Source organism: Cucurbita pepo, chromosome 9 (genome assembly GCF_057944985.1).
Source record: "Cucurbita pepo subsp. pepo isolate OVF chromosome 9, ASM5794498v1, whole genome shotgun sequence".
NCBI classification, from domain to species: Eukaryota; Viridiplantae; Streptophyta; class Magnoliopsida; order Cucurbitales; family Cucurbitaceae; genus Cucurbita; species Cucurbita pepo.
In genome coordinates this window covers 4,703,089-4,716,687 of record NC_141806.1, presented here as the reverse complement: position 1 = coordinate 4,716,687, position 13,599 = coordinate 4,703,089, and the positions used below count along the sequence as shown (strand labels likewise).

The 13,599-nt window shown below is 40.2% G+C and overlaps 6 non-coding genes across 6 annotated transcripts; 3 read left to right on the top strand and 3 right to left on the bottom strand.

The window, feature by feature from the left end:
- Positions 1 to 454: 454 nt before the first annotated feature.
- On the bottom strand, positions 455 to 526 carry TRNAH-GUG (transfer RNA histidin (anticodon GUG)). The gene has a single exon. It is a non-coding gene; the product is annotated as a tRNA-His (tRNA).
- A 91-nt stretch (positions 527 to 617) lies between these two features.
- TRNAH-GUG (transfer RNA histidin (anticodon GUG)) lies at positions 618 to 689 on the bottom strand. Its single transcript has one exon. It is a non-coding gene; the product is annotated as a tRNA-His (tRNA).
- A 7,865-nt stretch (positions 690 to 8,554) lies between these two features.
- On the top strand, positions 8,555 to 8,626 carry TRNAK-UUU (transfer RNA lysine (anticodon UUU)). Its single transcript has one exon. It is a non-coding gene; the product is annotated as a tRNA-Lys (tRNA).
- A 173-nt stretch (positions 8,627 to 8,799) lies between these two features.
- Positions 8,800 to 8,874, top strand: TRNAK-UUU (transfer RNA lysine (anticodon UUU)). The gene has a single exon. It is a non-coding gene; the product is annotated as a tRNA-Lys (tRNA).
- A 396-nt stretch (positions 8,875 to 9,270) lies between these two features.
- Positions 9,271 to 9,342, top strand: TRNAK-UUU (transfer RNA lysine (anticodon UUU)). The gene has a single exon. It is a non-coding gene; the product is annotated as a tRNA-Lys (tRNA).
- Positions 9,343 to 11,027: 1,685 nt separating this feature from the next.
- TRNAH-GUG (transfer RNA histidin (anticodon GUG)) lies at positions 11,028 to 11,099 on the bottom strand. The gene has a single exon. It is a non-coding gene; the product is annotated as a tRNA-His (tRNA).
- Between the last annotated feature and the right edge of the window lie 2,500 nt (positions 11,100 to 13,599).

The following is a 13,599-nucleotide window of genomic DNA, read 5'->3' as shown; positions in this document are numbered from 1 at the left end:
TTAAACTCCAATGACTAGTCTTTAGAACAATATACCCACAGCAAGCAATTATGACTAGTCTCTTTAGAACAATATACCCACAGCAAGCAATTATCATTTGAAGGCCTACAAGATTTACTCTCATTGTTATGTTTTTTTTTTTTTTTTTTTGTTTTTTGCCTCAAATAAGTCTTCTCTAACAAGTGGGGACAACATTGTCTCGAGGGCACCCACATGGAATTCTCACTACTAAACCTAAAACGACTTCAATGTTTAGTACCAACGTTGATCTGTTCTTGACGTCTCATGATTGAGGGATAAACAAGCAAACTTCTCATGATTGAGGGATAAACAAGCAAACTTCTAATTCTTTCCTTCAGTAGCATCTCCTTCCACTTGGATATTTAGCCGACATTCATCACTTTCTCTGATTAAGGATAAACCAACAAACTCGTTGGTAGCTATAAAAAGTAGATGTGGCTGCTGGGATTCGAGCCCAGGTCTCCACGGCCACAACGTGGAATTCTCACCACTAAACTACAGCCACTTAGATATTTAGCCAACATTCATCACTTTCATGATTAAGGATAAACAAACAAACTTCAAATTTGCTCGTTGGTAGCTATAAAAAAAGTAGATGTGGCTGCTGGGATTCGAGCCCAGGTCTCCACGGCCACAACGTGGAATTCTAACCACTAAACTACAGCCACTTGGATATTTAGCCATCATTCATGGCTTTCATGATTAAGGATAAAATAAACAAACTTCTAATTTGCTTCACAAATTTGTTCATAAAAGTCAATCGGGTGGTTTGAATTAGGTTAATATGCTTCAATGGTTTATAGAAATAAAAAAAATCAAATGTGGCGGTTGGGATTTAAGCTCAGGTAGGTATCCACAATCACAACATGAAATTCTCGCCCTTAAACTACAACCTCTTGGATTTTTAACCCATCTTGACATGATCCCATCATATATAGCTTTTATACATGGTATAACATATCATAACATAACATAGCATAGTATCAAATAACATAGCATAGTATCAAATAACATAGCATAGTATCAAATAACATAGTATAGTATAGCATAGCATATCATATCATTCATACATATGACATATGCTGGGGCCATAGGACGCGCCATCATATATAATACAATTTATCCAACCAAGCTAATAGTGGAGTCACTTACTTGGTTTGTCCAAGATGATGTTACTCAACCATCCATTTTGAGTAATTGCCATCTTTTTTGATTCCAACAAAACCTTGGCCACGAATATTACTTAGAGCCTTGTGGAGATTAAGTCTGAGCCTTGTGGAGATTAAGTCTAGACACTTGAATCGTCAAAAAGCATCGAGAAATAAGGAAGAACTCAAGGTAAGTTTTTGAGTTTTTCATTCTTAGTTTTTCTTGAGAGATGGGAGATTCAAGGAGATTCATATTACAAAATTTAGTAGGTTGATCTAGAAAGTATTTTGCATATTTTTCGTGATGAAAATTAGAATCGAATCGAATTAGAAGGAGTTCTGGTGTTTGTTGAGAAACAGTAATTTTGAATGAGAATGTAGGTCAATTTTGAATGAGAATATCTCTTCTATGGTTGAAAATAAACTACAAGAAAAACATCTTTGTAATAATGGATTATTTACTCTAATACTTTGGTGGAGGAACCAAGTTGATTCAAGTTTGCTATGAAAAGTAATGAAAATATAAAGAAAATTGGAAAAAACCATAAAATTCTTCGAATTCTAAAAATTAATTGTGCAGATGGAACATTCGATTGACGCGTCAGACATCGAGCAGTGAAACGCAGCGAAGCTAGCGGTGGAAAGATGTCGAACTATAGGAGTAATGCGTCTGCCAAGCGTGTGGAAATGTGTCATGGTTTGACTGGAACAATGCATTAAACTTCCACGGGAGACGCATCGCTTAGACCTAACCTAATTTGACCCTAAATTGTGACCCTTCAACCCGCGTGCGACTCAGTTCAGTACCCACCACCAGATCCATGATTCGACCTGATCAGAGCGCCTAGTAGTGAGCAGTACATGCTGCCACTAGAAAATTCATGGGTAATTGTCGCGCTCGTTGGGGTTCAAAGTCGAGTGTTGACTGCGTGCTGCCCATATGCCCGCACATGAGTCTCCATGCATTGTTGCGCGCGTAAACTTCGAATGTACATTGAGAATTGTTTTACAATCGTTTTGTCTCCCGATCCACTATTTTTTCGTCCCAGTTGCAATTTGAACTTAATGTCACTTGAATCAGAATCAATGAGTGAATTTTCAAGAAATTTGGAGCCTCCAATAAGTGAAGGCATGTATGATCTTGGTAAGTAGCCACAGATTCTTTAGGCAAGTAATATTTTAGGGAACACTAGAACGTGTTATCGTACAAACATATCTTGCCTTAGGTGTTTAAAATATGCATGTTTAAGACTCTAGAAGGGCTATTTGGATGAGAACACTATATATGTTATGAAAAATGATTGAAATGCCCCTGGGATGAGAATTTAGGTACATGCCTACTTTAATGATTTTTGTTGTGATTGAAATGAGGATATGATATTGTGATATGTACCTTGGGCAATTGATAGATGTTATTTTCCGGTTGAGTTTGCATGAATATTTCGTCCTTACGTGATTGATATTAATATCTCTATAAAAAGTTGAACGAATGTTTTGAAAATATTCTCCGTTCTTTATGTGATTGATAAGAGTATCTTCCTAGTTAAGTTGAGGGCGCTAGAATTAGAGCGATTTTCTAGTTGACCTAGAACAATATACTTCTAGAGTACCAAGCCCCAAAGGATTGTGAGCATCAATCACAAGTATAGATATAAGAGCACCAAGAGGTTGGGATAGCCCTATGATGTTAGTCCTGAACGTCCTAAAAACGATAGACAATATTTAAAGCGTCTAGACGCCCTAAAAACCTAGTAAGCCTCCTTAGCAAGATTGATTTGGAAAGCCTTATAGGGTTATTGGTATTATGAACGATGTAACCAAAACCTCCAAAGAAATTTGAGTTACTAATGTGTGAGGGATGGATCAAGGTTGATGTCTCAATTTCGTAAACTAGTCCTAAAGAGAGACTTGGGATTACACAGGTAGTTATCTTAAAGCAAAGTATTTCTATTGCATGTAGAAACAAGTCAAGGCTAAAGTTGCGATTCTGTAAATCGGTCTCGAAAATGACTTGAGAATACATAGGTAGATATCTAAATGTGAGTATTTCTATTACGTGTAGAAACGAAACATGATTAACACCGTGATATTGTTGCTTACTGGGTATTTTTATACTCACCCATATTTTTTTTCAAGTGGTCACAGGTTACCGGTCGAGGTGGGAGAGTGTTGAGGAGCCGTGTTTTTACATAGGGATGTCAACCGAGGGCATCAGTTTAGCCAATATTTTCATGGGTTGTTGTACTATTGTGTATGCCATTCCCATTTTTGGTTTGTAAACTAACGTGAACAAAGTTTGTTTTGTATTTTTTATTTTGGATTTTTATTTCAAGAATGATGTTGTATGATTTTAACTCGTGAAATTTTTACTCTTTTTTTTTTTGTTTTTTTGTTTTTTTTGTTTTTTTTTTGTTTTTTTTTTGTTTTTTGTTTTTTTGTTTGTCTTGTCTATTATTGCCTTGTTCTTTTAGTCATGGTTTGAGATTTAAAACCTTAAAAATGGAGTTGTAATAGGTTCTCATATTAGCTGACAATTGGTTGTATTTGTAGATGAAAGCTTCCTTCAGATACAACTGAGTGATTGACTCATCACCTATCGTTAAGATATTGTGGGTAGTCTTTCTCTTCATAAAATTGTATCCTTCGACTCAATCGATGCCTCCAGAACATTGGGGTTAGTCGTCTTTCAATCAATCCAAGCGGGTGATACTTACAGAAGTCCCTGAGGTACCTAGGCTCTCTTGACTTGCTAACATTGTTTTTGTCGTATCAGTTCTCCACATTTGTTGTAGCAACATGAATCAGAGACCGTAGGGTCTCCATGGACATCATCACCATATGGGAGGACAAAATATAAGAAGATATTAAAGCACAATCAAGCTATCTTAGCGTCACAAAAAACATGCATCAATTTCAGGGGTACTAAGTGATGCTACTAGTTATTCAAGCTATGACTTACATACATAGTTGTAAAAAGCCATCTTAGCTCAGTGATAGAGCGTGTGACTTTTAACGACATGGTCACAGGTTTGATCCCCACAAATGGTGCTATAAATTAAATAGTCTGGAAGACACATCAACATATACCAATCTAATAAAAAATATGGGTATGATATAGAGTATATAAATATACTTAGTAACCTCAAACTCATTTGTAGGCTTTCATCACATCCTTAACCTAGCAAGACAAACAATTTACTCATCATTATTTTTTTCTGCCTCACGAACTCTCTCTAACAAGTGGGCACAACATGTGCTACCATAGTTGAAAAGAACTTAATGACTCCTTATCTTGAGACACCACGATTTACTCTCATCGTCACTTGTTTTCAACCTCAAATAACTCTCTCTAACAAGTGGGGACAACATGTGCTACCATTGTTGCGACAAGCCATCTTAGCTCAATGGTAGAGAGCGTGGCTTTTAACCGTGTGGTTGTGCGTTTAATCCCCATAGATTGCACTATAAATTGACTAGTCTTTTAGAACATTGAGATCTACTTGTCGTTTGGCACTTTTTTTTTTTTTTTTTTTTTTTTTTGCCTCAAATAACTCTCTCTAACAAGTGGAGAAAACATGTGCTACTAGGGTTGTGACAAGCCATCCCAACTCAGTGGTAGAGCACGTGGCATTTAACCACGTGGTTGTGGGTTCGATCCCCACAAATGGCGCACATATCCAGTAAGAAAATACCTCATTTGACACTCTCTTACAAACATGTACAACCATGTACATGACTAGTCTTTAGAACGTACCTAACATACCCAATATATACCCAACCTAATACAACATATATGGGTATGGCTTACTCATCATCACTTTTTTCTGCCTCAATCCCGTTGGCCATGTAGTTGTCCAAGGTCGGGGCTGGGGCTACCCCTTATATGTACCAGCTCCAATGACTATCCACATGATTAACACCCATCGCCCCACCCCTTATATGTACCAGCTCCAATGACTATCCACATGATTAACACCCATCTACAGGACGGATCCACCATGCAGGGTAATCCATTTAAACTATCAAGTCACACATCATCCTTAAGAAGTCTCATGCCTAGCTTAACTGTATCGTACTAGAGCATAACGACATTGTACTAGAGCGAAAAGGTATTGTACATGTGTTAACTTGCTCGTCATCTCTATGATGGTTTGACGGTCTTAACATGGATTCACATTTTGAAGTTCCTCTGTTTTGACTCATCGAGTTTGGATCGATCAAGAGTACTATAGCCATATCCTTAGATCATCTCACAATTCTAATGCACTCTGTCTACTGGAGACATTCCATCATAAGTCATCGTCTAGCCAAATTGATGCTTTCACTCTCCTCCGAAATTTCTTCTATTACTTATTCTCTATAGAGAGGATCAGAGATTGAACCACTTGGATTTAATGTACAATCAATCATGCATACAGTCATACATGCTCAACGGGATGATGATATCCATAAAGTACCTAGAACGTAGATATATATTTTCTTATCCTCTGATTTAGCACGATTATGTACTAGTAGTAGAAATACAATCCATTACATCACTCGAAAGGGAGGGGAAGTAACGCTCATGTATCCATTACTCACAAAGAGTAACTATGCAACATGGTCGATTTAACTTATAGGCACATACAGGATGAAAAAATGTTAAATTCTAAGTATGTTATAGGATTGATAAACATGTATGTTAACTTCTAAGTCAGGATCCTAATGAAAGTTGGATCCTTCCCTCAAAGTTCCTACCTTTTCATATTGTCAATTACAGGATCATAATTTTTTTCAAACGGATACCGCTTTCGAATTTCCTATCTTACCTTTTCTAATAAGCTATATTTCAATGTTTGCAATCTAGAACATCGTATAGGATCATCGCATAAACAGACTACTTTGCTTGCTTTCTAACAAGTGTGTCTTAAGAAAAAATGTTCGATTTGCCATGAAGCTGACGAAAATCATCACTAGCATCTGTTCGTTACGTGACAAAGTGAAAAAGATCTTCATGTCAAGAAGTTCCTTAGAGATGTTCTCTCGAGATTCATGCCGATTGTTACCTCCATTGAGAAAATTAACGACCTTAAGAACATGTCGGTTAAGGTGGTCGTTAGTCGTCTTAATGTCCATGAGGAGAGACTTCATGGCTATGAAGATAAAGATGAGGAGAAGCATGTCTTACTCACACACGAGGAGTGACTCGCACGAACAAAAAAAAAATGTGGTTGCTTCTTCATTTTTAGGTACGAAGGGACATGGCAACCACAAAAAGGAAAGTAAAGGTTGTGGGCGTGGTCGCAAACGTGGCACAGAGGAGCCGTAAAAATATCTCACAAACCCATGACGATATGATTCACTAGAAGAATAAGAGCATGATTAAGTATTACTCTGGTAAAAAATATAAGTATATGAGTTAGAATACTGCAACAAGAAGTGCAGTGAGGAGGAACCTGTTCGTAGATGGAGAAGACAAAGTGAAGGCCAAGGTGGGTCTCGTCTTGACGACTCATGTTTGAGGAATAAACAAGCAAACTTCTAATTCTTTCCAAGTTTCTCATTCTAATCTAAGGAGATCAATGTTTTGTGTTTGATTCATGTTTACTTCTAATTCTTTCCAAGTTTCTCATTCTAATCTAAGGAGATCAATGTTTTGTGTTTGATTCATGTTTACTTCTAATTCTTTCCAAGTTTCTCATTCTAATCTAAGGAGATCAATGTTTTGTGTTTGATTCATGTTTACTTCTAATTCTTTCCAAGTTTCTCATTCTAATCTAAGGAGATCAATGTTTTGTGTTTGATTCATGTTTATATGTTTAATTTTGCACCCACTTGGTCACAACGTGGAATTCTCACCACTAAACTACAGCCATTGGATATTTAGCTGACATTCATCACTTTCATGATTAAGGATAAACCAACAAACTTCAAATTTGCTCGTTGGTAGCTATAAAAAAGGTAGATGTGGTTGCTGGAATTCAAGCCGAGGTCTCCACGGCCACAACGTGGAATTCTCACCACTAAACTAACAAACTTCAAATTTGCTCGTTGGTAGCTATAAAAGGTAGATGTGGCTGCTGGGATTTGAGCCCAGGTCTCCACGGCCACAATGTGGAATTCTCACCGCTAAACTACAACCACTTGGATATTTAGCTGACATTCATCACTTTCATGACTAAGGATAAACCAACAAACTTCAAATTTGCCCGTTTGTAGCTAAAAAAAGTAGATGATATTGGCTGACATTTGGTTGTATTTGTAAACGAAAGCTTCCTTCAGATACAACCGAGCGATTGACTCATCACGTATTGTTAAGATCCTATCAATAGTCTTTCTCTAGATCTTTTGATCCAGTACCCTAAAATTTTATCCTTTGACTCAATCAATGCCTCCACAACATTGGGGTTAGTCATCTTTCAATCCAACCCAAGTGGGTGATACTTACGGAAGTCCCTCAAGGATCTAGACTCTCTTGACATGCTAACATTGTCTTTGTCGTTTCAATTTCCCTTATTTGTTGTAACAACATGAATCAAAGATGGCAGGGTGTGTGGACAATAAGACCACCTACTTTCTAGGTTCCTCCCTATATGAAGAACTCGTGTGTGGGATCAGACTCTATCTAAGCCCTTCGTCCGAAACCCCAATCATGCTTTGTCTCTCTCCTAGTGCTTGAAGCCATAATCTATCATAATGGAACAAAATATAAGAAGATATTCAAGCACAATCAAGGTATCTTAGCATCACAAAAAAACATGCATCAATTTCATGGGCACTAAGTGATGCTACTTGTTACTCATGCTGTGACTTACATACATGGTTGTGACAAGTCATCTTAGCTCAGTGATAAAGCGTGTGACTTTTAACCACATGGTTGCGGGTTTGATCCCTACAAATGCGGCTATAAATTAAATAGATACAAAGGACCCAATGACTCTTTATCTCGAGAATAGTCTTGAAGACATATCAATATATACCAATCTAATAAAAATATGGGTACGACATAGAGTATATAAATATACCCAGTAACCTCAACTCATTTGTAGCCCTTCATCACATCATAAATGTACCCAGTAATCTCAACTCATTTGTAGCCCTTTATCACATCCTTAACCTAGCAAGACACACGGTTTACTCATCATCACTTTTTTCCAGCCTCCACGAACTCTCTCTAACAAGTGGGCACAACATGTACTACCATAGCTGAAAAGAACCCAATGACTCTTTATTTGAGAATTGTCTCCGTCTTAGCTCAATGGTAGAGCGTCGTGGGTTTTTGCAAAAGAACTTAATGGCTCCTTATCTCGAGACACGACGATTTACTCTCATCGTCACATTTTTTTCAGCCTCAAATAACTGTCTCTAACATGTGATGGTAACATGTGCTACCATTGTTGTGACAAGTCATCTTAGCTCAGTGGTAGAGCGTGTGACTTTTAACCACGTGGTCGTGGGTTCGATCCCCATAGATGGCGCTTAAATTATATAAATAGCTTCCAAACAACTCAATGAGACTAGTCTTCGTAAATACTCTTTTTTTTTGTGAAGGCTTGATATCTACTCTCACCGTCATTTTTTTTTTTTTTTTTTTTTGCCTCAAATAACTCCCCCTAACAAGTGGGAATATGTACTACCATAGTTGTGACAAGTCATCTTACCTCAGTGGCAGAGCATGTGGCTTTTAACCATGTGGTCGTGGGTTCAATCCCCACAGATGGGTGCAACCATACCTAGTTTTTAACTCTCTCTTGCACGTGGGGACAACATATGTGATAGCGAGATGGTGCAACCATACTAGCCTCAACTCTCTCTTCCACGTGGGGACAACATGTGCTTCCATATGTGACAAAGCGGTTCTATGCCCACAAATGGCAAGTTATAAATTATAAATAGCTGCAAAAAAAAACTCAATGACTAGTCATTATAACATACCAATAAGCAAATACTCACTCTTTCATATCTCTCTAACAAGTGGGGATAACATGTGCTACCTTTGCTGTGACAAGCCATCTTAACTCAGTAGTAGAGCGTGTGGCTTTTAACCACGTGGTCGTAGGTTTGAACTCTTTCATATCTCTCTAACAAGTGGGGATAACATGTGCTACCTTTGCTGTGACAAGCCATCTTAACTCAGTAGTAGAGCGTGTGGCTTTTAACCACGTGGTCGTAGGTTTGAACCCCACAGATGGCGCAACATACCCAGTAAGAAGATACTTATTTGACTCTCGAAAGGGTAACTATGCATCCCTTAACTTTGGAAAGGGAGGGGAATATAACGTTCATGTATCCCGTATGTTGCAACATGGTCCATAAACATGCATGTTAACTGGGCACCAAACAGTGCCCATCTTGACGGATATGGTTAAGATAAGCTAACAAACCCTATAATTCTTACCACCAAGGGGCTCGTTGACCTTATTTTGATTGTTCATGATTAAGGGTAAAACAAACCCTATAATTCTTACCACCAAGGGGCTCGTTGACCTTATTTTGATTGTTCATGATTAAGGGTAAGTTAGCAAACCCCTGGATATTCCCACATTATAATTTTCATATCATACATCAATACAATACTTCGAGATGGAACAAGGACAATACTGGATGACGATTAAAAATGTCTTACTTACGAATGTCAAATGTGGCTGCTCGAATTCGAGCCTAAGTCTCTACGGCCACAACGTGGAGTTCTCACCACTAAACTATACTATAGACCTTTCGATATGTTGCTCATCATTCTTCATAATCTACAACTAATCATGAGAAAGACGTGTAAGATACAATCAAATGTTGGTGCATGGATTCAAGCCGAGGTCTCCATGATCACAACAACATGTTATTCTCACCACTAAACTACAACCACTTCAATATTTAGCGGATTAGGGTTGAATTCGAGCCTAAGTCTCTACGGCCACAACGTGGAGTTCTCACCACTAAACTATACTATAGACATTTCGATATGTTGCTCATCATTCTTCATAATCTACAACTAATCATGAGAATGACTGTAAGATACAATCAAATGTTGGTGCATGGATTCAAGCCGAGGTCTCCATGATCACAACATGTTATTCTCACCACTAAACTACAACCACTTCGATATTTAGCGGATTAGGATTGAAGTGGTCCATACCATTACGAATGTCATACTTGTGTTTTGTAGCTTAAATCAAAACCATGTTATGTGTGTGTGGCTATTAGGATTTGAGCCCAGGTCGTCACAACCACACTTAGAATTCTCACCACTAAACTTCACCCATCATTCTTCCTAATCTACAACTAATCATTATAAAGCATGTGTCTAATCCAAGGAGAAAAATAGAGGGTTGAGTTGTGAACTGGTTTTGAGTTATGTTAATATGCTTCAATAGTTTGTAACTAAAAAAGGCAGATGTGGCTGCTTGGACTTGAGTCCAGGTCTCCATGGCCACCACGGGAATTCTCACCACTAAACTACAACCACTTGGATGTTTAGCAATCATTCATCACTTTCATGATTAAGGATAAACAAAAAAATTTCTATTTGCTTCACCCGTTTGTTCATGGTTCATAGCTAGAAAAAGCAAATGTGACTAATGGTATTTGAGTCTAGGTCTCACTTGGATATTTAGCTTAATTTGTAGCTTGTAGTGGTTTTGAGTTATATTAATATGCTTCAATTGTTTGCAGCTAAAAAAAGTAGTTGTGGCTACTAGGATTCGAGTCCAGATTCCCACATCCACAATGTGGAATTCTCACCACTAAACTACAACAGCCTCTTGTATATTTAGCCAACATTCATCACTTTCATGATTAAGGATAAACAAAAAAACTTCTAATTTTCTTCACTTTTGAGTTATGTTAATATGCCTTAATTGGTTCGTAGCTAAAAATAATAGATGTGGCTGCTAGGATTCGAGCCTAGGTCTCCACGGCCACAACGTGGAATTCTCACCACTAAACTACAACCACTTGAATATTTAGTCATCATTCATCACTTTCATGATTAAGGATAAACAAAAAAATTCTAATATGCTTCACCAGTTTGTTCATAAAAGCTCGTTGTGGTTTGCAGTTATGTTAATATGCTTCAATGGTTCATAGCCGGCCACAACGTAGAATTCTCACCACTAAACAAGCAGTGATGTCGCACTCCTCCATGCCGCCACCGAGTGTCGACGTCTCCATCACCGCCACCAAGAGGCCGGCACCGCAAGACGGACGTCGAGTTGTCATCGAGCGAGTGATCAAGGAGATGACCGCCTCTTTGCAGTACCCGATGCACGTCAACCTATAGGCGCAAGGGTTGTGGCACGCTGTCGAGCCGGAGGAAGAAGAAACGATCGAGTATCAGGAGGATTACTTGGCATTTGCTGCCATACTACGTTCTGTGCCTCCAAAGATGCTAGCATCTCTCTCCACCAAGCGCACCGCGCAATCAGCTTGGGAGGGGATCAAGTCTCGCCGGGTTGGTGTGTAGCGAGTGCGGGAGTCCAACATCGAGCAGTTGCGGAAGGAGTTTTTGGAGATCCGCTTTAAGGACGACAAACTGAGGAGGAATGTCTTCCACGCCTGAAGCTCCACGACAACTCTAGCGAGAGCAACGGGTCTATCTCCTCAATCGGTCGCCAATGCGAAGCCTCGACGGGAAGACGCCACACGAGGCCTGGTACAACAAGAAGCAAGCGGTACATCATCTCTGAGTGTTCATCTGCATCGCATATATGAAGATCACACGTCTCCACCTCGATAAGCTTGATCCTTGGGGGCTGAAGGTCATCTTCATCGGCTACGAACCCAGGAGCAAGGCGTCCAGGCTCTATGATCCTACGGGGGGGCGAGCTCACTTATCGCGCGACGTCGTGTTTGACTAAAACACCTTCTAGTGGTGGAACAATGTGACCGAGGTAGACCAAAACCCAAATCAATTCACGATGGATTACCTCGTTATTGAGCTGGGAGAAGGAGGAGCACAGCATTGGGCATTATCACCGTCACAACAGCTGTACCGGACACGCCTACGCCTACACTTACCACAATTCCTGCTACGCCCCCTTAACCAGTTGAGTTCGTAACACCACGTACTACGGACTCGACGCTGGATGCCAATCACGATGATGGTCTGGCAGCCAGATACCGAAGGATTGAAGACCTACTGGGAGGAGGTGAACCATAGGGACTAGCGGCGCGCGAGCTCTTAGAAGAAGTGGCTAAACCGCATGCCATTCGCGCGGATGAATCGAACTCCTTCGCCGAAGCAAGAAGGAACCCGTGCTAGCTGAAGGCAATGAAGGAAGACGTGGAGTCTGGAGGACATCCCATCAGGACACCGAGCCATAGGGCTAAAATGGGTATCAAACTAAAGCGAAACGAAGAGGGAGAAGTTGAAGTATAAGGCCGGTCTAGTGGCGAAGGGCTATGTCCAGAAGCAAGGAGTGGACTTCAAAGAGGTATTCGTGCCAGTTGCAAGGTTGAAATCCGTCCGCCTATTGCTGGCAATCGCGGCACATTGCTCTTGGGAGGTCCAACACATGGACATGAAGTCCGCTTTCTTCAACGGATAGCTCAAGGAGACCGTCTACGTCTGACAACCACTTGGCTTCCTAGACAAGGACAACTTCGGCAAGGAACTACGCTTGCACAAGGCACTCTATGGGCTTTGGCAAGCACCACTAGCCTAGAACGCAAAGCTCGCCAATACTCTGCTGTCGCTGAAGTTCAAGAGTTGTGCCTCTAAGCATGGCATGTCAGCGAGCGGCGGCTGATTGTGGGAGTGTACGTCGACAACCTCATAATCATTGGAGGCGACATGGAAGTTTTTGGAAGATTCAAGAGGGAGATGTCAAAGAATATGAAGATGAGCGATCTCGACATGCTCAGCTACTACCTCGGCATCGAAGTACAATAGAGTACTGTCAGCATCAACATCGCCAAAATGCGTATGCGAAGAAGCTGCTGGACACAGCTGGGTTAGCGGAAAGTAGCCCTACAAGGACACAAATGGTGGCCCAGCTCCAGCTGAGTAAGGCCGGCACTATGATGATAGTCGACGCCACCAATTATCGCAGTATTTTTGGGAGCCTGCGCTATCTAGTAAACACACGCCCTGACCTCGCTTATTCCGTTGGATACGTGAGTAGGTTTATGAAGCACCTAACGAGGAGCATCTTGTGGTTGTCAAGCGCATCCTGCGCTATGTGGCTGAAACCAAAGGCTAGGGTGTGAAATACTGTGCAGGGAGAGGAAATGAGAAGCTTGAGCTTGTCGGCTACAGTGATAGTAATATGGTGGGTGACGTTGCTGATCGTAAGATCACCACTGGGATGATTTACTTTATCTTAGGTAGCGCGATCTGCCGGCAATCAACTAAACAAAAGTTAGTTGATTTTTCTTCTTGCGAGGCAGGGTACATCACCGCTTCGACGGTGCAACACAAGGGGTCTGGCTTGCGCGACTGTTGGAAAAACTCATA